Below are 26803 nucleotides of genomic sequence, written 5' to 3' on the forward strand. Positions count from 1 at the left end.
CTTTTTAAATGTACAGTTAAGACTTTTCATGAAATAGAAGTTTGTCAACCTGAAAATATTATGCAAAATTTACGTTAAACAAAGTTGAACAAACATTTTAATTAGTTATTTGTTACAACGAAGAAATTATTTATATTTTACTTATTTCGAAAAATTTGCTAAAATTTAAACTTAATAAATTAAATGATTGTAGTCTAAAACAGTTGATTATTTCATTTTGAGATAAAACGTTTTAGAGGTAATTTGATTGTGGGTAGCTTTGACTTAATAAAAACTGTTACAACTGGCATACGCATAATAAATAGCCTTATAGTAGTCTTAATCACGCTTGCCTACTTTGATCAGGTTTATAATATCTCAGACGTCAATTGCTGACCGTCGGTAGTTCCAGAAAAAAAAACTATTGGATGCAAACCTTACTTGGAAGGACGCTCAAAAGTTGATAGCCGATAAAGATCTGAGAGAAATTGCAAAGATCTGTGCATTCATGACACGCCTCAGCTACGAAGCAAACGTAAATTTATAATTGTGACACTCCCACATTTTTTAAGGTGGGTACTTTCTTTTATTTCGAAAGTATTCTTTAGCAAGTATAGAACCTCCCATGACTTGATTAGGTAAATCAGTTGTTTTCTTCTTCTGAAGAAGGCAATAACAAACGCTATCTTCATCGATAAGTATTGAGACAGTGAACTAAACTTTTTAATATATCTACCTAACTCTGTATATAAAGCCAGCTCTACAGACATGTCGATCCGTGTTTTCAGGAAGATATTGCTATTAATGGAACAAAAGTTGCAATAATTTATTTTTTAGAGGCAAAATTTCTTCTAGGAATAGCAGGCGCCACATTCAATAGTTTGAAGGCGGTCTGGAGATTGAATATTTACTCAGTAAAAAATGCCGCCTATATAACGCCTGCATAACACCTAGTCTCCTTTTCGACTGCGAATCATGGCACCTCACAAAGGCCCGAGCAGCAAAATTCTGAGTTTTGAGAATAGGTATCTCAGAAGAATCTTGGATGTGCGGTGGTTTGACTTTTTGCGGAATGAATTAATAAGAGAATAGACGCAGCAAACTCCGGTGACAACTGTCACTAAGCGGAGGCGATGCGGTTGGCATGGCCATGTGCTGCGAATCCACGTTTGCTTACTTTACAAGGCATCAGGTTCTACACGTTCTGGATTTCCATTGCTAAGTGTTCGTTGGCAGTTTGTATCAGAACTACGGGACGCGAACCTGACTTGGGGGGTTGCACAGGAGCTGGCAGCCAACATATATGCTTGGAGGATCTTTGTGGACACCATATGCTCCAAATAGGGAGCGGACGTAAAATAATGAACATTTCTTCTGAAATTCTGCCATTGCACATTAAGGCGCATGTTATTTCAAACGTCAAATGATCTGACGCATGCACTGTAATAAACCTCGAATATTCCAATCTTAACAGCTTGATTGTCCTAGCTATCAAACATTTCTCCGCTCTCAGCGTCAAATTATAATTGACTTACCTACTTGTCTTTCTGATAATTTAAATAGTAATCTGTGACAAAAAAAGTCATTAAAAACGATTTAAAATTAAAATAAATCGTAAGTAAAGCATAAAACGTTTGCTGATAAAAATTTTAAAACACAAGTGTTCAAAAATGTTAATAGATATTAAGTATTGATATGTAACCACTTACCGACTTTTCTATGTCTACCGGTTTCAAAACGTACCCGTCTCTTCTTCAGTACACCAATTAGGGTTGCCTACTAAATGCATAGCATGTTGGTTTTATATTTTTGTGCAACAACTATGGCAAAGGTGTATGATGGGTTCTAAATTTAAATTTAAATTATTTTTTTTGCACAACAACAGGTCAGAAGGCCCAATTACAGTGGTTAATTACATCACGGCTTAAGAAAATTTTTTTTTTTTTTTTTGTTCTCACCGGGAATCGAACCCAGAACCTTCCGTGTGTGAGTCAAGCATCTTGAACACTACACCACGGAGGCCGCCATGCATTTGCATGTTGGTTTAGTTGTGTCCCGACGAAGAGACGGGTACGTCTCGAAACCGGTAGACATAGGAAAGAAGTGGTTTTATACAAATATTTCATAACACTCATGAAATGTTCACTTGAACATGATTTATGTCACTTCTTGTGCATAGATAAGCATACCATGGGGTACAGGTGTCCTCGATAGCTTTTAATGTCTGTACCTTCTTCGACTGTCATAACTTAAAGATACAGGTCGATGATGGGTATTTTTGCAATCGCCCTGGTACGTTTGCGTTCTGATAATGGTTTGCTGTAAACACACACAGATCTTCCCCTCCTTTTCCGGTCTTCAGTTACATGTTTTACATGTAATATTAGGTGTAGTTTACATTTTCTAATTTGATCACGGCGGGGTCATCCTCAATGGTTTGTGTATTTTGCCGTTCTTTCAAAATATATGCAGAAGGTTTTATAAGTTTGTTTTCTTTGACGGATATATTTTATCAAAAAGTCTTTGGAAACTAGCGTAAATAAAATAATGCTTAAGAGCAAAGGATTTTCTACTCACGTTGCAATGTTGGTAGAGGATTGCTCCTTCAGAGAAATCTTTTACGATGGTTTTATTTGCGTCTATTCATATCCTAATAAAGACAGTTGTTGTCCTTTCCAACTCCCTTCTCTATTCCAGACCGTTCAAGAAGATATTATCCCACGGGATAGACGAATAACTATAAAGCTAGGGATTTAAGTTTCTGCGAGAAAGTCCTTTTACTATTCACAAAGAAGTTTGTTTTACGCTCATTCGTTTAAATAAATAGTGTTAACAGAATGCATAAATGTGTATAATATTGTTTGAAATATATACTTTAGGTAAAATCAAGTGAGTTAGTATGCAGAATTTCTTGAAAAATAATTCTGGCAATATCCTTGGATACTTCAGCTGTAAGTAAAATAAATAAAGTTTTTTTAAACTTTGAATGTTTACATTGCGTTTTATTTTTAATGCGTTTATGTATGTATATATTAATAAGCATATGTATGCTTTAAATTTATTTATTTAAACACGGATGAAAAAGTCTATTTAACAATTGTTAATACATTTCTTTATAATATATACGGGTACAATTAAAATAAAATACATCTGATGAAAATTAAAGATAGGACAAAAATTAAATAATAATTGCTCATTTTGAATAAATTATAAACCACTTTTTTCGTAATTTTTTTAATTTTTTTTTTATTTTTTTATTTGATTTAATAGCATAATTATACATTTTTACAATTTAAAAAAATTTCACTTGTTATATTTTTACTAAAACTAAAATCCCACCAAGCCACTTTTTGTAGCTTGTTAATAAATAAGCTTGTTAATAAAATGTCTTATGGGCGCTTAACAATGCTTTTCTTTTTAAAAAAATCTCTAGTGACCGAGTTTCGTCGTGACCGACGTCATCAGACTTGACGTCAAACGTGATTCTCGACATGGTTCATTAGAAATATTTATTTAGAAAAATGAATTTATCGTTTCGTAAGTATTATTGTGGTTAGTTTATCTACGGCTGTTTTTGTAAAAATCACCTTAAGACCTGTACAATAGTTTATTCTTGGTAGAAATAAAAAAATTATTTAATTTTTTTCAATTTTGGCTACTTTTTTTTATTTTTATTTTTAAACGACTTGTTACGGAAAAAACATATTTGATAGAATATTTACACTTTGATATAATGTGAAAAAGAAGAAAAAAAATTATAAAAAAACATTATTTCATATAAATATGTACTAGTACAAAGCAGTTTTATATGAAGATATATATTACAAAAAAAAAAAAACTTTAAAAATGTGTGGTTGTAAAAATTTTAATTTTAAAAAGAAAGAATTTTTAAAATTTTTGAGTGGTACAAAAAGTAGTAAGTAAGTGGTAACAAAGAGCAATATAAATAAAAAAATACAAAAAAAAAATGTAATAATAATAACAATTAACAAGAATTTGTATATCTGGGTAGTATGTTTACTAGAGATGGAAATATGGACAAGGATATTGAAAGGAGGGTTAGTGCCGGTAACAGAGTTAATGGTGCCTTAAAGTCTGTCGTAGCAAATAAGTGTCTATCGCAAGAGGCTAAATTAGCAGTTCATAATGGAGTTCTGGTACCAACCCTAATGTATGGAAGTGAAGCATGGAGTTGGAAAAAAAGGGACGAAAGTAGACTGAATGCTGTTGAAATGCGATCCCTCAGGCGAATGTGCGGAAAAACAATGTATGATAGGTGCTCTAATGTCGAAATTAGAGCAGAATGCAAGGCTGAGTTAAGCATTATCGACAAAATTAAAAAAGGTCTTTTGCGATGGTTCGGTCATGTGGAGCGAATGAATGATGAAAGAACGGCTAAAAAGATTTATGATGCGAATGTGTCTGGTTGTAGAAGTCGAGGAAGGCCGAGAAAGACATGGCATGATCAAGTACAACAAATTCTTGAAAGCGGTCATGTGAAAAGTCGGAATAATCGACGTGCGTGCATGAGAAGATGTATGAATGTGAAGGAAGCAAAGGAAGTGTGCCAGGACAGAGTGGTGTGGCGTTCTATCCTCTCTGACTACCCCTCTGGGGAAATGGCGTGATGGTTAGTTAGTTAGTTAGTTAGTTAAGTAAACACGTAAAAATGGTACACAATAAATATTACCCATTCTTAAGTAAATATAGAAAGCACTTTAATCTGACAAATGTAAATTACCGTTCACTGTCTTTAAAATGATGAAATTGAGTTGATTTATAAAAACTATATTTTATGTAACAAATATCAGCAACGTCGGAATACTTATTGCCGAGTACATAGAGTTGATTCAGAATAGCATTATATGAGCATACTTTCAGAAAATTGTTGCAACTAAACGGAGGTACTTGGCGAGTCCTTCGTCCAGATACCTTCAATTTAATGAGTGCTAATAGTTTTGGGCAGGCCTATGTAAGGTTAAAAATCTTAAGTTAATACATTAAATATATAACTTTTCTTCTCTCGGTTAATTTTTACAAGTTTTAAGTATTTAATAGAAAGTGAAAGTAGGTAAATTAAAATCTGATCCCGAGTTTAAAGTTAACGTATCTTAAAAAAGTATAATATTTACTTTTTGAATTTTTTGTCACTTGCAAAATATAGCCAAGTATTTTTAAAGATTTATTAGCGATGCAGTTTATGTGACTGATAAAATACAACTTTTGATCGATTATTACTCCTAGATTTTGCACTTCAGAAACAGAAACTAATTTGTCGTTTCCAATAAGAAGGGTCATTTATTCTAAAAAATGGCATGACCTGACATATTCTTTTATTTGGTTGCAGCTTATTTATCGATCACAACATTAGCAATTCGTCAGAATTTTTCTGTACAGTTAAGCAATCATTGACAGTGTTGATTATTGTAAAAAAATGTATATCATCAGCATCAACAATACCTCAACATCATCTATTATATATATTACATAATTTACAAAGATAATGAAAAGTATTAGACCCAAGTGGAATCCCTGAGGAACACCACTTGTTGCAAAGAAGGAATGGCATTGAATGTCATCAATTTTAACCCTAAGTATTCTACCGGTTAGGTAACTTTTATACTAATTTAGTATAGGTCCGCTGATACATAAAATAGATTTTACAATTAGTTATGAAAAAAATCACTTAAAGAAAATGGAAATCAATTTCTAGTAAGGTGGAGTTCAAACTTCGGACTTATAATTCGTGAGTTTGTGACACAAATCATAGAGTTACAACGCGTCTTCCGGCTACTTAACGCACAAACGGTTGGTAATTTTTTTCTTTGTATCAAATAATCATAGAATTTAATAACAGACAGAAACTTGATCACAGCACATCTCGCAAACTACCGAGCGCATGGATGCTGTGAAATTCACCGTCATTTACGTAATTTAAAAAATTTACTAAAGTATGTATTTTTTTTTATAGTTTACAATTTTAATAAAAGTTTAACAGGTACAACATGTCCTGCGTTAACATGTCAAGCTCATGGATGGTTAAAACTGTAGACCCTATGTACTAAATGAAAGTATAAAATAATTTGATAGTCACTGAAATTTACACACAGAAGCTAGAATTTTATTTTTTATTTTTTAAAAGCAGCTACAAAACGCCTAGATGAAAGAAATTATAGCTGAATAAAAATTATTTCAATAAAAAGTATGCATTAGACAGAGAAGTACTTTATAGTCTCTGGACTGGTATCTCAAAGATAAGACTGATCATCTTACCTTCGCGTAGTAAAAAAGTCGAGACACGCTGCGGTTGATATACCAAAGTGCTTAAAGTACCATTAGATGCGGATTGCGTGATGATGATGAAGGTAATTTGTTTTATTAATGATAGACGCGCTTAAAATGCAAATTGAAAACTTCATCAAGTTTACTACACGTAACACTCCGTTATAGTTTAACCAGAAAATCACTGCCTAGCTTTATATCTAACCCTCTTGGATAGGGGTTGTATTATTATGTAATTTAAACTTGGGCGGTTACCGTTGATTTTAACTGTCAAAAACAGAAGTCTGTGATTTTAGGAAAACAGTGTAAAGCAAAATACGTCACAAGGTTTCATACTCAATTTCCAAATTAAAGAAGTTTTATTAAGTAAAAAAAAAGTTTTAAAAAAGGCTGAAGGAACTCTTTCAAGAAAATTGGTAAACAGTATTCTGAGTGTGTACAAACGTTTGAAGACCAATCCTGGAATAAGACCCTGTTAGGATTTTATCTGCATAAAAGGACGTCTGTTTTATCAAGATATGAAAATTTTTGCTGGTATTGAGATTTAGAGCTCCTACCTTAGTTCAAAATTGACGAAAGACACGAGGTTGATGTTTAATGCATATTTATTATATGGCGAGTAAATAAATGAGAAATGATTAATATTTAAAGCAATAACTTTGTGGTCAAACATTTTACTAAATGTTAAAAATATTTGTAAATAATCCTTTACCGACTTTTCTATGTCTACTGGTATCAATGCGTACCTGTCACTTCATCGGGACACTAATTAAACCAACATGCGAAAAAATATAAAACCAACACGAAATGCATTTTAATAAGCAACCCTTCCATGCACTTATTAGGTGATGAAAACATTAAATGTTTATTTATTTATTATTATTTATTTATTATATGTTTGCACCACAACAGGCCTGGAGGCCCAATAACAGTAGTGAATTACATCACAGAACACCCAGGCTTGAGAAAAATCACATTTTGATTTTTGTGTTCTCACCGGGAATCGAACCCGGAACCTTCCGTGCGTGAGTCAAGCGTCTTGACCACTACACCACGGAGGCCGCCAATGTTGTGGATGATTTAGTTGGAAAAAGAGGGAAGATGTGAAGGAAAGAAGGAAGGGGCGTGAGTTTAATAGGTATAGGGTGACTATTACAATTGAACATCGTATAACGGGCTATATTGAAAGGTTGTCTGACGAAGAGACGGGTACGTCTCGAAACAAATAGACATAGGAAAGTCAATAAGTGGTTATTTACAAATATTTAGTAACATTTAGTGAATAGATGAGATTTTGTTGTGAAGAACGAGAGTAACGGCGATGAAGAGTTGAACTGGCTGCACCTGAACTATGTACATGCTAGAATTGATTTGCTGTACGACGCTGACTCATTGGACTGGCTGTTTGGGCTGACTGTTTGGGCTTACTAAGCATTACAAAGCCATTTGCATTATTTAAAGGCAACATTATTTTGTTATTCATATCTCCATGGCGCGAATGATCTGCAGGACGTTGCTCGTATCTAGACGGACGTTTTATGTGCCATACTGTTCAGAATATAATGTTTTGTATTCAAAATTAAATGATGACTCGCTTCATCGGTCGTTGCTCAGTTTTTCAGATGAGATCATTGCAGGTGTGTGTCATCAATAATGGACCATAACCCCCCCAGATACATTATATTCATTCATTATTCCCTAATGGTGTATGTCCGTGAAAAGTTCACTTCCCTTTTTTCGTCAATTCAACGAAGAACATATTATGTACTTCTAGGTTACCTTATTTCAGCACAAAGATACCAGAGCTTATGTATAGATTACAGAGAGCTCCCTTAGCCAGTTTTTTTGTTAGGCAACGAGACATTTCCTCATATTTGGGCATCGTCTAGGAGACTCCTCAAATACGGTGTGCGTATGTGGTGGTCAAGCTGTGCCTCATGGTGAACAGAAATGTTCATTGGTATACTAACTGTAGCGTATCTTGATCATTTTTATTACATGAAAGTAGTGAAAAATATTTTAATGTAAAACATCTTTGAAAAACCTAATACTACATTTCATTGGCTGGTTTAGATTAGATTTAGATTTATTTATTGATGACAAAATACAAGGTTTTTAAACTGTACATATTACATGACATTACATATTTTATTTGTACGAAATATTCCTAATCAGCAAAAGTGCTGGTGTGAGAAGATATTATATATAATTGCACAATAATTTAAACAAAAAGTAGGTAAAATAACACCACATATCACTCGTCACACGGGCTATGGGAACTGTTTTATTAGGGTGTTTTTTAAGTACGTATGTGTTTTGTATATTTTTTAGGTCATTAGAAAGTGAATGGTAAAAATTTATTGCTGTATTCAAAAAACTGTTTTTTTTTCTGTTGGTCCTAGGTCGTTCGCAAGTTAAATTATTTGATGATCTTGTATTTATTTTATGTTTGTTGTTGTTAAAATTAAATTTAATATTTGTCTTCATTTTATTCGTTTTCATCCTAAATATCATTTTATTTTTTTCTGTGTAGATGAATTCCTGTAGATTAAGCATTTAAGAGTTTAAGTAATTTAATTCTGTCAACCATTATATGATTTATTGTTTCAGCATTTACTTTGTGGAAAAACATTTTGAATTTATTTAAAATAAAACACTTTGTAAATAAATAATTCTGCCAATGTTTGAACAGCCCATATATATGAACAAACTCAGAGTATTGGTAATTAAACCAGCTGGATATAAGAAAAAGTGTTCAGACATTATCTACTAAATAGGTAAAATAATTCAGTCAGATGAACTTAAAAAAGGTTTCAGTTCTTTAACCTCAAAAAAATCAACATATTGTTGAAAAAAAAAAAATATCTGAAAATATAAGCAGAATACTGTTTTTTTTATATTTTTTTTATTGAAATTTTTTCACATAAGCATTCTTCTAAACAATTTTTATTTCCTGCCAAACTGCAAAAGCAGTTTCTTTGCAAGGATTTCTCTCTTTAAACATTTTGGTAACACAATATAATAATGTTTACATAAAATATAAAAAAATCTTAAATATATCAATAAAATAATTTTTTTTTAAAAATTGAATAAAAGTAAATCAAGTCTTTTTTGATAACGAAATATATAAAAAATGATAAACAAACACTTTTTTGACACTGTTTTGAATTGTTTGGTTTCCCCATTTAAAAAAAAAAAATACACACTTAACTTTCATTTGAGAAAAAGATTTTTAAAACTAATTTTGCTTTGTTTTTATTTATATCACTATTCTGTATTTCGTCCGGGAGTCTCTTTACTATGCGAGGAAGTATATACGCCCTGGTCCTTTCTCCATACGCATTTATAACTCTTCTTTCTATAAAATTTCCTCTCACTTTTTGGCGCGTTTCATGCTTTTGGTAATTTGGTAAGGTATGCAAAATAAAACACCTTTATTTTTTTTTATATATATCTGATAATGTCTTAAGATGATGGAACGCGTCACGTATATTTTTTAAAAAAAAGAACTTAATCCAATACAAGTATTTTATTTTGGATACCTAAATTTCAATATGAAATTCTACCAATTATCTGCATGCACTATAAATGAGAATAAGAAATGTTACACAGTGTGTAATGTGGCCACGTAACCAATGACAAGTCATCAACCCTGTAAATGCTTAGACATTCATATTTCTTTCTCCCAAATACATATATCACTATTGTAATATTTAAAAATATTTTATGTTGTAACTTTTCATTTTAATGAATGAATCGTTTTATTTTGAATTTGTTCATGTCTTGATTTTCTTGGAATAATGTTTTCTTCATTTCGCAAGTCGGGATTTCAAAACAATATCTTTATGAAAGAAAAACAAAGCTGTGGAGCTTATCAATTTCATTAAAAAAGGACTTACGGAGACAACCTTCTTCAGTTTACATTGCATAAGTCCTTGTGAAAAATTCGTGAAAAATCACCAGCATTTAATTTTTGTATTTTATTTTAGCGTTTCAATAGTATTTAATTTCAAAATATCGCTTTGTGAATTCATTTATAATTACTAACACAGTGTTAAGACTGTCAAAAATGCTGTAGAAACTAATATATTTTGTATTTAAATATTTAACTAAAATGATCGTAACGGCAAAAAGATCTTTTTTTTATTTTATTCTAGATTATACTATTTCAGGTAAAATTTAAAACCCTTTAATCCAAAAATAAATTCACAAATTACTCGTTCTCTTTTTTAACGCGAACACAAATTTTATATTTAACCTTTTTTTCTTAAAGAAAACGGAATTTTAGACAAAGACAAACATATTATATAAGAAACCAATAAATCTATCTTTTTACTAGATGTTTGAATTAGATTTTCATTATTAATCATTTTCGAATTTACTTAAAATAAATGAGGGTTTTTGAAGCAAATTAAGAAATCTTTACCAAAAAATGGAATAATAGTTATTGATTCCAAATAAACTATACATAAAAACCTAGTAACCTAAATAAACAATAGGTTAATTCATAACCGTCTATAAATCTAACGGAAAACGATTTTAATTATACAACTTGAAACCCCAATTTAGTTGAATTAGAGAAAGTAAATCATAAATAAACATCTAACAATTATTTTTTCAAAGTTTTTCGCAAATGTTTCCTTCAATGGAGATTTCTAAGTTTGCTTCTAATACCCCCATTATCATCATCAAATCCCAACATCTAGTCTGCAACAAACGACGGTGGAAATTTATATGCAGCGTATCTCGATAATTCAACCCAGGACAGAATGCCGAACACTCCTCTAGTGGAACGGAAGGCCTGTTGACTACTGCCAACAGGCCGGCTTCTCCTGAAGAGTTTTAAGTGGTTTCCTCTCCACGTGAGCAAATGCTGAGAAGTTCCTGATTAGCCCACATTAATATATTCCTCCTGATCCCAATAGTTTAGATAAATTTTAAGATATTTAATTGCAGAAAAATCCACTTTTTGAAATATAAACCTTGTATCAGCAAGGTAAATAATAAAGCAACTCCCATAAAAAAAAATAAAAAAAACCCAGGACAGAGAAATTTGCAATGTAAACAACTCAGTAAAACAAGGTGAATGTTACACAGGGTGTAAAATGGCCACTGAAACCGGCCAATGATAGGTCGTAAGCCCTGTAGATACCTAGACTTCTATATTACATTCTCTAAAATGTTCCTTATCTGGGACCCCAGGGACTTGAATCCATCTTCTGTCAACAAAAATTTGGCAAACTCAAAATATTGTCGGTAAATTCACCTGGTCCATGAAGAAGAATAGATATTGAAAAAAATTCAGGCGTTGCATAGAATGTAGGTGATATAATTCAATTAGATGAATCTCACCCGCATAAATAAAGGTTTCAGCTCTTTAACTTCACAAACATCAACAAATGTAAAAATTTAAGGAAAACAGATGTTTTTATATAGACGGATAGTGACTGTTCCACAGTGTGTAAAGTGACCACTGGAACTAACCGATGATAGGTCATAAGCCCTTTAAACGCCTAGACTTCCATATTCCCTTATCTAAAATATTCTCCACCCCTGTTGTTATATGTAAATATCAACAACTCCCCAGGGAGTTGAATCTAGTCCTTGTTTACAAATATTTTATATTCAGCCTCCCAAGAATTTAACTCGGGACCTCAAGCATTGAAAGCAAACATTCCAACTACAACACTAAGAGGCACAATTTTCCAAACTCGATTTTTTTCTGAAAGTACCCATCAAGTCAGAAAAAATCAAACTCAATTATAAACACCTCTTTCCAGCTTCCACTCCCACAAAGTCTACTAAATACTATTGAGTCTTTTTACTTTTTTTATAATAGTTTTCTAAGCATAAATATGTCCTTAAAAATGCCCATTGGGCGTATATATAAATAAATAAAATAAATAAATTTGTTCAGAATGCTAATTCTATTTAACACGCATATCTGTATACTTTATCCACCCGGACACAGATACAGATATTTATATTTGTTATATGTTTGGCAATTGTAAAATTTTTATTCATGAATTTTAATGATTAAATTTTCCATATAAAAACATGGATGATTCAGACTTTTAAACCTTCAGAAATTATATTATTGTAGTGAAAATCTAACGCAACTGAATTAACAGAAGATGTATGGGCGTGTTTGATTGATCAAAGGAAAAATCCTAGAGCTATTACAGGTTGTAAATAAAAAAGCCCTTAGTACAGTGCAATGGCCGGATCAGCGTTGCCAACTAAAAATGCTTCAGTTTTGGTAACCTGACCGAGTTTATCCAGGTGCGTCCGCTTTCTCCTACATGATCATGATCTAAAACAATTGATTAGACAACTCTAAAAAATAATTTTAATTGAATAAAGAGAAACAAATAAAATTGTAATAAATATAAAGGAAGATTTTGTTATTAAATTAAATATTTTTCTATTTCCATAAACAAAAATCGGTTGAGTAAATAATGCATCTGGAGTTAAAAGCTTCGAGCTGCCCGAAATGGAGCTTTCACGTTAGCGACCAGGCTTTTAGGAAACTTTCAGATCAGGTAACTGACGGTTAAGGACATTTCCCTGCGCTGAATGCATTATTATTTAAAGTTGAGTCGTACGAACGCTCAAGGAATAACAATATAAAGGATCTCGGGGTAGCTACTAACCTATTTCCGCTTCCCTCGCCATGAAAGTAAGAATAACTTATTCATAATAATAAAAACTTGCGAGTGGCATCATATTTTATGTGAGCTATATAAATACAGCTCAGACCTAAAGTTATTATGATAAAACCTATAAAAATTGTGCATTATTACTTTTTAACAATAGGGAAATTTCACTTTTTTATAACAATTTTACAGTAAAAAGGGTCTATAAATATTGTCGAGTAAAAAACATTTTTTTACCTCTTATTGGAAGAATGAAATTTTTTTGTAAATTTATGATTTTGAATTTCCGTGAAAACGATCATTGCATTGGCCACGCCCCTAATACGTCACGATTCATGTTTATTTTGAACTAAGTTTGACATTGTTTAAATTTTTATTTATCATCGTCACGAACCTTGACGTCACAATTATCAATGACAAACATGTTACATAAGACAACATTTCTTCACAGTATTTTAATGGTTTTGAAAAAACAATTATTTTTTCTAAATCCATTTCGTATGTTATTATCTGTATCCATAGTGTATTGCACCCCTTTTTTATAGCATACATCACGTTCTTTGTGTTGGGCAAAACAAGGCGATCACTATGGAGTTTGGGTGCCGACCCTTATGCATAGAAGCGAAGTCTGAAATCGAAAAAAAACAAGGATGAAAGCTGCATGCTGACGAAATGTGATTTTTGTGCACGTTTGTATGATAGATGCACACAGGACATGTCGAGATCCGTGCATTATGTAAGGACGAACAAACAAACAAACAAACAAATAAACCATCACGCCGTTTCCTCGTAGGGGTAGAGATAAGGGATAAAACGCTATAACACTATATCTTGGCATACAGACCTCGCTTCTTATACATTTATACATGTTTTTATACGCACGCCAATTATTCCTACTTTTGACATGTCCATCTTCAAGTATTTGATGAACGACTTATCGACAAAATCATGAAATGAGTTCTGCGTTGGTTTAAACGTGTAGCGCAAACGGAAGGCACAAAAACGGCGAAAAATATTTACAATACGAATGTTGATGAAGGCAGAAAATGAGAAAGACTGAAAAAAACATGGTTTAAATAAATCCAATAAATACTAAATTTCAAGATGGACACGTCTCAAGTCGGAATGATCGGCGCGCGAGCTTGAGAAGATGTATGAAGGTAGAGGAAACGAGGTAACCGTTAAAACGGCCGTCTTATAATGCGTCTTGTAATGTATGTTAAAGTTATTTAGTTAGAAGAATATTACCCGCATAAATAAAGGTTTCGGCTCTTTAACTTCACAAACATCAAAATATGAAATAATAGAAGAAATATAGATGTGCAAATATGGGTAGAATGTTACAACGTGTATAAACCACTTATAACTTAAACCATCCAATGACAGGTCATGAGCCTTCTAGATGCCTTAACTTCTATTTAACCTTGTCTAGAATGTTTTTCATCTCTGTTGTAATATTGTATTAATTTTATTTGTTTTGTTTTTATAAAATAAAAACGACATTTTGTTGCAACTGAGGGGAAAACATTTACAGGTCTTTTGACCTGACATGGTTTGAGTGGCCAACATGTAACATTCACCATGTTGTGAAAAATGGTTATCTTTAAACATCTACATTTCCTCAACTCTTCTTTCTGTTGACTTTTGTTGCAACCAATTCAGATCTTAATAACTATCTAGGGAAATCCGGCTTGTCTACAAACATTTGGACATACTTAAAATATTGTTTAAAACTACGAAAAAATTTTAAATTTTCAAAAAATGTTTCTAAAAAAGTACAAACACATTTGCTATGGTTATTTCGTTTGAATGCATTAAAAATGTAGAAAAAATAATGCAAAAATTTTAAAGCAAAACAATTAAACCAACCAAAAATAAAAATAATTTTAAATACTGCTTTAATATAAAAGACTTAGTTTGTAAAGGGATGTATGCCAGCTTTTACTTTACACCAACAAATTCCTATTCCCTACAGACTTAAGCCTTGAAAGCCTTAGTAATGAGGTAGCCTTGAACTTTTTCACCTGTTGTATTTCACCTTTACACCCCCTCTCTACATTCATGTTTTTACTAAAAGATTCGAGAAAAAAATAAAAGAATTTACTTCAGCCATACACACAATTTTGTTATCAACTCAAAAAAACAAACGTAAAGTTATAGCATGTGGGGTGGCGATTATAAACTTGCGTGGGTATTATTTGACTGAATCGTTGATCTTTGTTAGTTTTTGCGGGGTGAGAAAAGATGCGTTTGCGCAATGATGGCAGATGTGGACAAGAACCTCTGTTGAAAGAAATATAAATCTTTTTACTTCTTAGGGAGTAAAATCCAGCCCTTGTCTACAAACAAGACATACTCAAAATATTGTTGTAGAGATAATTATTGTTAAATAAATATTGTCATATTTTTTAAATGTACTCCTCTCTTAATGAATCTCATCTTATTCTTGTGGGTAAGGTTAGTAGGTGTACATATTAAATTGTATTTTTTTTTGTTACAACCGTGTATTGTTTAAAGGTTTTTTTCATAAAGCGATACTTTAAATGAAGACCCCAAAGAATTACTCAATAAAGTACTTATACGCGAATGGAAAAAATGTGATACATTTTTCACGACCCTCTCGCGGTTTAATTTGATATTATCAAAATACGGGTACGTTATTTATTTTCACATAATAAATTGTGGGAAAAGTAGGGTAACTTTACCCCACTTATACAGTAGGGCAAGTGCGGCCCACTTGTACAGTTGCTCCGGAGTTTCTAACCGGTTAGCCCTTCACATTACTAATTCAGGAGATGTTTATTGCACGTTTCTCGCCGCAAGTTGTGGGAAAATGTTAATTAATGGAAGAAAACTAAACGGTATTTTGTTTCATTAATTTTTATTTTTGTTTATTATTTATATCACGTTCTTCAATTTGAGCCATGTTACTTCACTTCACCCTGTTTTTCATACAGGTACAGTGCGGCTTACGTAAAAATAAAACAGTTCTTTTGCAGCATCATTTTTTATGCCCACCGTCTATAAAACAGTTTACCCGCATTAATAAAGGTTTCAGCTCTTTAATTTAAATCTCAACCTTTTAATTTTAATCAACAGATTGAAGAAATATGGATGTTTAAATTGAAGGAAAATTGTGGATTTTACACAGTACGTAATGTGGCCATTTTAACCAGCTAATGACAGGTCGTTAGCCTTGAAAATGCCAGTCAATATTTCCTTTTCTTTATGTAGTGTTTTCAATTTCTGCTATGATTGGTTAAATACACGAATTGTATTTAAATAAAGATTGGACATTCCATTATTTTTTAAGCATTTTTTCATATATAAATTGTTATTTGAAGCACTAACATTGTAGTTATTCATTACGTATAATAAAAAAACGTAAAACAACTTTGTTTTAACCCACATTTTTTTTCTACTGATCGGTTTCAAAGCTACTCAAGCTCCTTAACAAGGTATTGTTAACTAATAAAATCTATACTTTTTTATTTTAACAGTAATTATTAAATATTACATCAACCGTATGGAGCTTATAAGTCGAGTCTTCTTGTCATATTATTGTCATGATATAATATTTAGTAATCAGAGTTAAAATAAAACAAGATAGCATTCATTAGATAATTATACCTTGATAAAGAAGCTTGTGTAGCTTTGAAACCAATCAGTAGAAAAATAAAAATAATAGTGTAAAAATAAAGAAATGTGTTTCACGGTATAACAAAACTATACAAAACAATTGTGTATCTTTTAAGTAGAACTTTTTTTTTCAAAGCGTTAAATTATATATTTTAAAGTAATTTATTTGTTTCGAAAAAACTTGGTTTATTTCATACCAAGTATTTTGAATTGATAACTTATATGTAGTAATTACATCATTACAATGTAATTCCATCAAGAACTGTCGATAAATAATTTTAATCAAGTATAAATAGTCAATAAGACTTATTTATTTATTTATATATATATACACTTAAAATAATAAATGTTAAAAATAATATAAACAATTCAATATAATGTGAAAAACATGAAAAATAAATATTTAAGTATTATTTTACACAAATACTATTGGTTACGCGTGAATGTTTACTGTCATTTATATGTTTTGGTTGTCGGCTTTTCCTTGAGAAGTAGGAACCTGAGCAGCCTGGCAGTACCTACCGCATTGCAACAATTCACAAATTCCATTTTCAAAATAAACTGACAGTATTTTTTTCTTAAAACAAATGATGTCTTCTGTGATCCGCACTATAAACTAACAACAACAAATAAGATTCGTACCGCTATCTTGCTATAGGAAGTTACCGCTTAAGTGTCAGCATTTATATCATCACCGCAACCAATATCTAATCCTGATACACCAAATAAAATAAGAAAGAACTTGACATCCGCATCATTCCCGCATTAATAACTATAAATAATATATATATGTATGTATAACACAGCAGTTTTTTTTAAAACCATATTTAGACATAAAAAAATAATTAAACAATGTGTGCAGATATAATTTTAAAAGGAAAATAATTTACATTTTTATTTTTCTTTAAAAAGGTACAAAATATAAGTATATTAAATACAATAAAATTAATTTATCTTAAAAAAAAATTTAAAAAATTAGTAATAATAGTGACAATTAAAGTTATTCAAAAAATAAGTATACACGTAAATATGGTACACAATAGTACCCATACAAAAGTAAACATAGAAAGCACTATAATTTAAAAAATGGAAATTACCGTTCGGCATCTTTGAAATTATTAAATAGGGTTGATTTACTCGTATATAAGATATACTTTTAGTGAAAAATATCAGCAACGTCGGAATAGTTATTGCCGAGAACATGGAGTCGATTCAGAATAGCATTATACGAGTATACGGTACGTGAATTGTTGCAACTAAACGGAGGTACTTGACGAAACATTTGTCCAGGTACTTTGATGTATCTAATGTGTAATTTGCGCGAATAAACTTATGAATACGGTGTACAGCGCTGGTATAAAATATTGTTTTGCCGATGTTAACTTAAATCGGGTTGTGGTCCCGTGGCTAGTGTCTCGGACTCACAGACCAAAGGTCCGTGGTTCGAATCCCACTCTACCCCAACTTGATTCCATTTTCTAATAGTGAGTTATTTACAACTCGTTGAAAATGGCCCTCAAAATTAAATATTTGGGTAAATCATAAGAACGCAAATATTTCATTTTTATAAAAAAAAAAAAAAAAAACTTGAAAGATTATAAAAAAATGTTTATTTTCTGCTTATTTCAGAGATTCAAGTGAAGTGGGAAAGTAATGTACTGATTTGTGAGCAAGATGATCGCCGCGGCTCGCCTCTGTCCGCTGCTAGTCGCGCTGCTCCTCTTCGCGTCTCCGTTCCCGGTAATAGGAGACAAATGCACAACGTAAGTCAAAACAATACTTATTTACAAATATAAATATTTTGTATCTATTTCGTTTATAATGTGTAAAAAGGTATACAAAAACGTTTTTATTTCTTTAAAAATCAGCACTAAACAAAATAATGACGAAGTTTTATCAGAGTATTCTAAAGTAAAATTATTTTTTTTAAGCACGGAAGTAATTTTTTTTTCAATATTAACACAAAAAAATTGAAATTAAAATCCTGCTAAATATAAAGCATACTCGTACAACTCGTGAGCAGGTTTTTATATATTGTTTCAATATTTTTACTAAATTAGTCGTTATTTTAATTGAAAAACTTACCTTAACTTATTTAACCATTTTATTTATTTTATTAAATTATTTAAAATTAAGAACTTACATTTATAAAAAAAACCTTTTTCCACAAGCCAAAATTTGTGCAAACGTCTTATTCTTACATTTAATTTACTTTTCTTTTATTGTTTGGTAAAATGTTGAATATTTTAGGTAAAGGTACATTAGTACAGTGTCGTTTCGCCATATTTATTACAATATCTAGGAACAGCTAGCTCTTCCACACTAGTAAACCTGGTGTAATAATCATTTACCAATTTTTGTTTATCCTCGGAGTGCGATGCATGCTGACAAATTAAGTTGTACCAAAGTAGAGCCCTGACTTTCTATTTTCTTATGGTTTTTGCTTATAAAGCTTGCAAACAATTGTACACTCAAAATATTGTATATATCAGAATAACTATATCCAAAATGCAAAAAAAAATTATATTGAACATTTGATAAAATTAATCACTGAAAATAAATGATCACATTAAATGACATTGAAATCAAAAGAAATCTTTAAAAACCCTTCTAAATTTATTTAACAAATAGAAAAATATGTGTCCTAATATTAGGTGAAAAAAGTGAGATAGAACACGTTCCATCAGGGGTGCCACAAGGTTGGACCCTACCTTATAAATAATATATGTGACTGTTATTCAAAAATTTTTAAATAATGTCAAACATTATGTATATGCCGATGATACTGTTTTAGTAATGTTTTACAAGGATATTCAAAATGCAGAGAAATTGCTGCAAAAAAACGTTGTGAATCTGGAAAAATGGTCTCATGACGCAGGTTTAATAATTAATCCAAAGAAAACCAAACTATAACAAAGATCGTAGATTTATCTCACTGAGATCTACAATCTGGCAAAATGCGGTATGTCTTGGTTAAGTAGAGTTAGAGTATATTATCCGTCAATATAATATGTCTATTTTTCCATTTTCAAATATCGCAAACTGAGATAATATCATTTAACAACAAACATGACTTGTCAACAAATGTGACATACTATCTTTAGAAATGGAGTATTGAGTGACAAATTAGCTTATTTTACCTTCTTTGTTTTAGATGGCAAAATATAATATTTTCAAATATATATTTGTTTGTCAACCATTACTCTATTTCTAAAGATTGTATATCATGTCTGTTGAAAGATTGCCAAAGATGGCATGTCAAATATATCTTGTTTTGCCGTCTTTTTTCTAGGTGCTAAATATGATTAGTCAAACATTTCTTTTTAGCGTCTGTTTTAGATAGCAAAATATGATAGTTCAGGGATGTCCGCAAACAAATTTTTCTTCATTTTGTGCACAAACAAAAAATAAACGGCGAAATAAAATCCTACAAATAAAAATGTTCAATGCATCTTTTGATACTTGAATCGGACTTGTAAACTAAAATTCTGATTTTTCAGAGCCCATCATTCAAAATGTACAAAAAAAGACATATTATATTTAGTTATCTTTCGACTGTTAATATTTATTCGTTTATTTGATTAAAATCAGAAACATTTGCGCTGAAATAAATTAACTACGACTATGTATGCTTTCCGAATTTTTGTTTTTGAGCTTGGCAAAATGAATAATGGCATCGATTTGATTTAAAATGAGAAAACCAAGAGATGAATGTTGGGCGGACGTAGAGGAGGAATTTTGTGGGTCAGAAGGAAGTATTCCAAGCACGTCTGATGGAAGAACGAAAGGGGCGTAAAGGCGGCAAAGGGTATAAAAAAGTCATCTGACAAATATGGTACAAGTTTTACACCTATGTACATTTCTAAACAGGGAACGTAAAAGTCAGCGAATATGTTTTTTATAGCCAAGAATAACTCAACCAATACCCCGTGCCTTATTAATCCACCAGATATTAATGATAACATAAAACGGCGGTCCCTCGGATAACTTTTTAAATGCCTTTGAAACCTGGTTTGAATTTAAATTGACTTAAACATTTTCGAAGACACAAAAATTCGTTCATATAATCATTTTCACAAATAATGAAACACGTGACACTGCCAAGTAATTAAAATATAGTAATCATCTTACTCCTATTCATACCCTATGGCGCATAGGGCACTGGTGTAAAAGGCACTGGTGCAACATGTAAACAAAATATAAAGATACACAGACAAACAGTAGTATTAATTGCCTAGCTTGGAACGGGGTATGTACCCTTGTTAGCTGGGCAAAGTGAACATGGAATCGTATTTTGATAGAGAGTGTGAATAAATAAATAAATTAAAAAAAAAAAAAAAAAATAATGATTTGTAAGAGTTTTTAAGCAGAGTATTTAACAATAATTGTTGCCCTAGGGCCTAAATCATATTTTTTTTTTTTCATTTATCATTTATTTATTCATATATATGCACATTACAAAATGGAATATCCTAATTCATACATATAGAAATCATTAGGTAAAATTAGGCATATTTAAAAAAAAAATACATTAGTATACATAATATCCAAAGAATAATATGTTGAAAAAGTAAGAGAATCTTGTAACGAAAAACTCCCTCAGAGACGTGAAAAATGTCAATGTCCAAAGTGATATTGTTCAACATAGAGATAGCCCTTCCAACAGGCATAACCATTGGCAGGTTGGTCTTGTTTATTGGAATGTGAAACAGTCTATGCTGACGCTGTCTAAGGTAATTATCAGGAACATAAAAACTAATGCTCCGCATAATTTCAGGGTTGTCAATAATACCGCGCAACAATCGAAAGAAGTGCGTTGTTAAATACACATTCCTTCTAGTCTTCAAACTGCTGTAACCAAGCATACCCTGGAGGAACTCAGTGGGATAAAGCCATGAATAATATCCGCTATCCGGATAATATCATGTATAAGTCAACATTATGCTCTTTATTGTTAATGTTTTATATGAATGCGTATTCTCTAAATTTGTGTTATATTTAGTGTTTCCTATCAATTTCTTATGAATCTTGTATTTGATGTGTTGTGGATAGTTTTAAACTTTTATTGGATCAGAAATAATATTTTATCTTCAAAATAATTAATAATAATAAAGGCATTATTAGTTTTCATATTCTTTAAAATATTACCAGTGAAATTGTGAGCAGCCCGAAAAAATGGTTGGTGTTCAACCAAATTCTATATGTACATAATTCATACGATTCGTTCTCGTTTTCTCAGGCTTTTCCAACCCCAGTTCCAAAGCTATTGAGTAATTTCCATACTCGCTGATGCCGCGCGCGCTTTCCGTTACTTAAAAATATTTCTTTACGTACGGCAAATCCCTTTTTGTGGAAATGCAAAGACGATGCCATTTTTTAAGAGATTCAAGCTGTTTAGTGAAGAATTCTACGGAATAGACCAATCAATCATGGGATTTTGAATGATACATTTCAATTTAGCTTGATTTTCATACGAAAATTGCTAGTATTAAAAAAATATTACAAAAGTGCACAGAAAAAAATACAAGTAACTTAACAATTCATAAAGTTTGAGATAATATTAGAGCCTACTGCTTCAATTACAATTTTGTTAACATTTCCCTTCCTGTCCCAAAAACATTCGCGCGTTACGGTGCTGTGTAGTAATTACACATTAGAGATTTTAAATCGAAAAAAAATATGATTCAAAAGAAATTGATTAAATTATTTAAAGTTGAAATTTAAAGTGACGTTTTTTTATTTAATTGCTAAAAATATGAAATAAATATTTGCTCATGCTCTCAGCGCGTGCAAATAACTACTACAGGGGTCTGGGAAAAGTACTAGAAACTTTGCTGTTCACGCATGTCACGCATAAAAGTATCTCTCTTGCTCCCGAAAACATCTGTATTATTGAGAGTGAGATGTAAAGAGTGTGTGAGACAAATATATATTAGGATTACTCCTTTACTACGTACTCCGCAACAAGCGACATACTGGTAAACTTTTTATTGTTCTGATGATTTATCTCCAATTTTTGATAAAATGCTTTTTCTGTTCCCAATAAGCATTAATTATTCGATAAAAAACCAATACGTAAATGCAAAATGGAGGAATATCGAGAATCTCAACCAATATTCTTTTTTATTTATGGAGATATTAAAGTTATTAGATGCAATGTGTACTAGCAACACATTACCGGGAAGGAAGAGTTAGAGGTTTAATACAGTATAATTTATACCTACAGTTTCAGTTTATGTTAATGTAAATTTTCATTACGGAGGGAGTCATAAAATCAGTTACGTATACACTTTAATTACAATTTCAGTAAAACTGTATTTATAGTTTCGGATACTGTAACAGTTACTTTTTCAGTTTCAGGAGTTTATTAAAATGTAGTAACTGTTTTAGATAAGTTGTAGTTACAGCTATGAACATGCTATCAAAATTGCAAAAAAGAGCATATGGCCATGAAAATTTTGGTAATTATATTTAAATACTTAAAAATTAATCAAAACTAAGTGTTTATATGTCGAGGTGCAAGTTTTCCTCATTGACATTGGTTAAATGCAAAAGCGTCATTTCTCAATTGTATAAACCAAATCACTCTTTGTAAAAAAACGTTTTACATAATTCTAAAATAGCGAAACAAATGTTGGAAAAGAAAAAACTTAATTTCAAATACGCTTAACTTAAAATAATATTGATATTATTTTGTAAGAATAAGTAAAAAAAAAACATTTATTTGGTAACCTACTGAAAGTTATTGATTTTTAAAAAGTAGTTCTTTTTTTCTTCTATGTGTTACCCTCAAATGTGAATTGTTATTTAAATTTGTCAATTTTGCTCCAAAATAATAATTTTTACATTATTTTATCGTTTGTTCATCATACCATTTCAACACCTAATGTTGCATAGGGCACTACATTCATACAACAATCGCAGCGTATCTTTTCTATGTGTTACCCTTAAATGTGAATTGCTATTAAAATTTGACAATTTTGTTGCAAAGTATTTTTTTAAACTTTATTTTATGAAGGTAAGAAGATCAGTCTTATGCTTCAGGTGCCAGTCCAGGGACTGTGAAATATTCTAGCCTAAAAACACCATTTGAAATTAATATTCATATCAACTATGTCAGGAATAAAATCCGAAACCTCTTGCATGGTAAGTAGACGCGCCGATAACTACACCGCAAGGCCGACAATATCATTTGTAAATGAAATGTATTAAATTTTAAAAATATATATTAATATCGATAAAAACTGGTCTGTATTTGAAATCAAGTCTCTTGGCAATGATTTATCACTTTATGGTAGTTAAGACACATAAAGTCGAGAAAAAATATTATGTATCAAAAGAAAATTGGAGACTTAACCCCCGCGTTTTTTAAGGGAGTGAGATGTTTTTCTTTAAAAATGAGAAGCGAACACATAAAAGGGAATCTAAAAGAAGCATTTACACACTTCTGGTTGAACGATAAAGATAGATCTCAGCAAAATATATAAACGAAGTTTTCCCAGAGCACGAATTGTGTCATGCCTAAAACTCGTACAATTTTTGCTCAGAGACATCTCTCCTTTATCGCACCTAAAGTGTTTGATATTTTGGAAGAACGTTTTAAGCTCTGAAGGACAAAAAATATTTTCAAGAGAGGAGTGGATTTTCCTTAGTGGGGTGGATTTGAGTGGGAAACTCCGTGATGATTTTCCGAATGTTTGAGTTTGCTGTTTATCATATTAATGTGCCATATATTATTTTTTAGAATTTTTCTTTTGTTTCTGATCCAAAATGATATTTGTGGTGACTCATATGTCTGTATCAAGTAATTGCTCGTTCCTACTTAACACAGTAGTTTTAGTATCATAGAATTGAGACTTGTGAAAAAAAAGTGTATAAAAAACTTCTTTTTAGTAAATTAATAAATGAAAATAAACCAAAAAATCAAGCGAATACCCGTTACAACGTTCGATGAATTTCTGATAGATTATTCAAATTCCTTGATTTTTTGTACTCGTACTTATCTTTCTCCTATTGGTGCATAAATAACTACAGCGGTAGATCTATTTCAGCGTATATCAATCGTTTACACACTTCATATGATTGAATCGTACAGTTACAAAACGCTCTTTGAACGAATGACGAAAAAAATGATACCTAAAGATATCGAGAACTTATATATCAATAAATCTAAAAAATAAGACTTCGGCGAGTTATCCAATCTCACTCCGTTGTATTGAAATATCGAAATTAATAGTCATGTGAGTTTTTACACCTGTTCCACTAACGTGAATACTGTAAAACAATCGAGTCATTGAATTATGAAACCTGTTTTAGGCGTAATAAAAAAAAGCATACATGTATATCGCGAGGAAATGATTACAAATAGGTAACTTTACAATTAGCATTTTTGTGTTACGCACTATAAAATAATGTTTTCTTCCATGAATGAAACAAAAAAACGAGTCGTAATTTATTCAAATCATAATAATTATATGTTATATTGTACTTTTACATCGATTCCTGTCGATATATTAGAAAAGTAATTGAGAAGACATTTTTGTTTATTTCTTGTTTAACTGAGATGTCGCGCTAGTCTATATACGATACAAGACTTAAAACATCTTTTAAATTGTTTCAAATGATAGTTTTGTATTTTTTGGAATCTTCAAATGGACATTTTTACATCAGATTTAAAAATTAAAATTTGTACAACTATGCTGGACACAAAAAATATTCATCCTTGCCACGCGAAGAATGAATGTGACGCCAATACAGAAATAAATCTGAAGTGAGAGCACAGAAGATAGATGTAATAACAAAGAAGACAGAGACGCTGTTCCGTGGCCGGTGTTTGTGCGAAACAGATTCAGTCGGTTATAGACAGTAAAGGGAGACGCACGCATGTAAGATACGCGTATTTATGCTATTTAATTTATTTTGCTATGACAGAGTTGAATTAAATGTTTTTTTTAACAACTTATGGAAAAGGAATAATAAACTATCAGTTGTTTTCCATGATTTATTCTTAATGTCTGAACTAAAGAATATTTCGCCTTTCGCTTGAAGTAACAAAATATTACATCACCTCGCGCAATGAAATTATTTACAACTGTCTTTTAAGAGTTAAAAGTAATATGATTTTTTTGCATTTACAGGGTTGTTTACCTGTCGTCTATTATTCGATATAAGGATTCATATCGTACATCCAATAAAATAGACTCAAATAAAAAAAATAAAAATAGGAGAGATTAAACATTTTAGTAACAATGATATATTATATTCAAAAACCTTTCGTTGAGCTTTTAATTTTTTTTCACCCTTTAAAGCAATGCCGATGTGTCATATTATATATTGAGATATGTCTCGAAAGATGCTTTTACATTTATCAAAGAAAATTTCGAATGTGTCATAAAGAAAAAGGGAAAAATAAGACACCGTTTGAGAATCGTCGCGTTCAAATAAGTGTTCGTGTGTCATAATGCCATCAAGCGGCTAAATCGTGAAGCTGGGATTACGTCTATTTTTCAACACTCTGATTCAAGAAAAGTATTTCAGTAGCAATTTCAATCATATAAACAATAATAACTTATTTAAAATTTGCATTATTCGAATCAATATTTAAACTAAGCTCTCCGTTAGTAATATTTATTTATGTTAATACCGTTTATTTCATGGGAATTTTCTATTATTATTATTTATTGCTATTATACTACTAATTCCTAAGTGTTTCCATTTTAGTTATTTTATTTTTAGTCCTTTTTTACCTTGCTTTTTCTTAAAAGTAATCTATATTTTGTAGTATTAAGTTCATGTAATATTTTGTAAATAAAGGTTTGTATTTGATTTTCTGAAATTGTTAATTTTTTTCCTTTTTTTCCTATTTTTGTATATCTTATTGATGAGCAAAATACAAGATTATTCACAAAAAAAATATTAAAAAAAAAAATTACCGTGAAATTTAAAATAAACTAATATTTTCATAAATATTTTATATTTTATTATTGTGTCAAAATCAGATTTTGCTGCTGTGTAATTTAGAAAAATAAAATGTATTTTTTTTAACATTTTCTGACGAAATCAGTTTTTTTTTGTTGTAAAAACAAAACAAAAAACGAAACATCGTGCCGTTATTTGTAGGGTTAGGCAGAGATGATAGAATGCCACATCTCTATGTCATTTTTTATATTTTTTTATTCATAATATATTTATTTATCATTTATTGAGACGTAGCGATCAGATTTTGTTGCCTGTTTATTCATACATCT

The 26803-nt window shown here is 30.9% G+C and overlaps 1 long non-coding RNA gene across 1 annotated transcript in view; it reads left to right on the top strand.

The window, feature by feature from the left end:
* The first annotated feature begins 18305 nt into the window (after positions 1-18305).
* Positions 18306-26803, top strand: part of LOC148284034 (uncharacterized) — a 66810-nt gene continuing 58312 nt past the window's right edge. Inside the window, exon 1 of the long non-coding RNA XR_015825424.1 lies at positions 18306-18319. This is a non-coding gene — a long non-coding RNA (uncharacterized LOC148284034). The remainder of the gene's footprint in view (positions 18320-26803) is intronic.

Source organism: Micrasema longulum, unplaced genomic scaffold (assembly GCF_059751315.1).
Source record: "Micrasema longulum isolate JH-2025_06_02 unplaced genomic scaffold, ASM5975131v1 h1tg000163l, whole genome shotgun sequence".
Taxonomy (NCBI): domain Eukaryota; kingdom Metazoa; phylum Arthropoda; class Insecta; order Trichoptera; family Brachycentridae; genus Micrasema; species Micrasema longulum.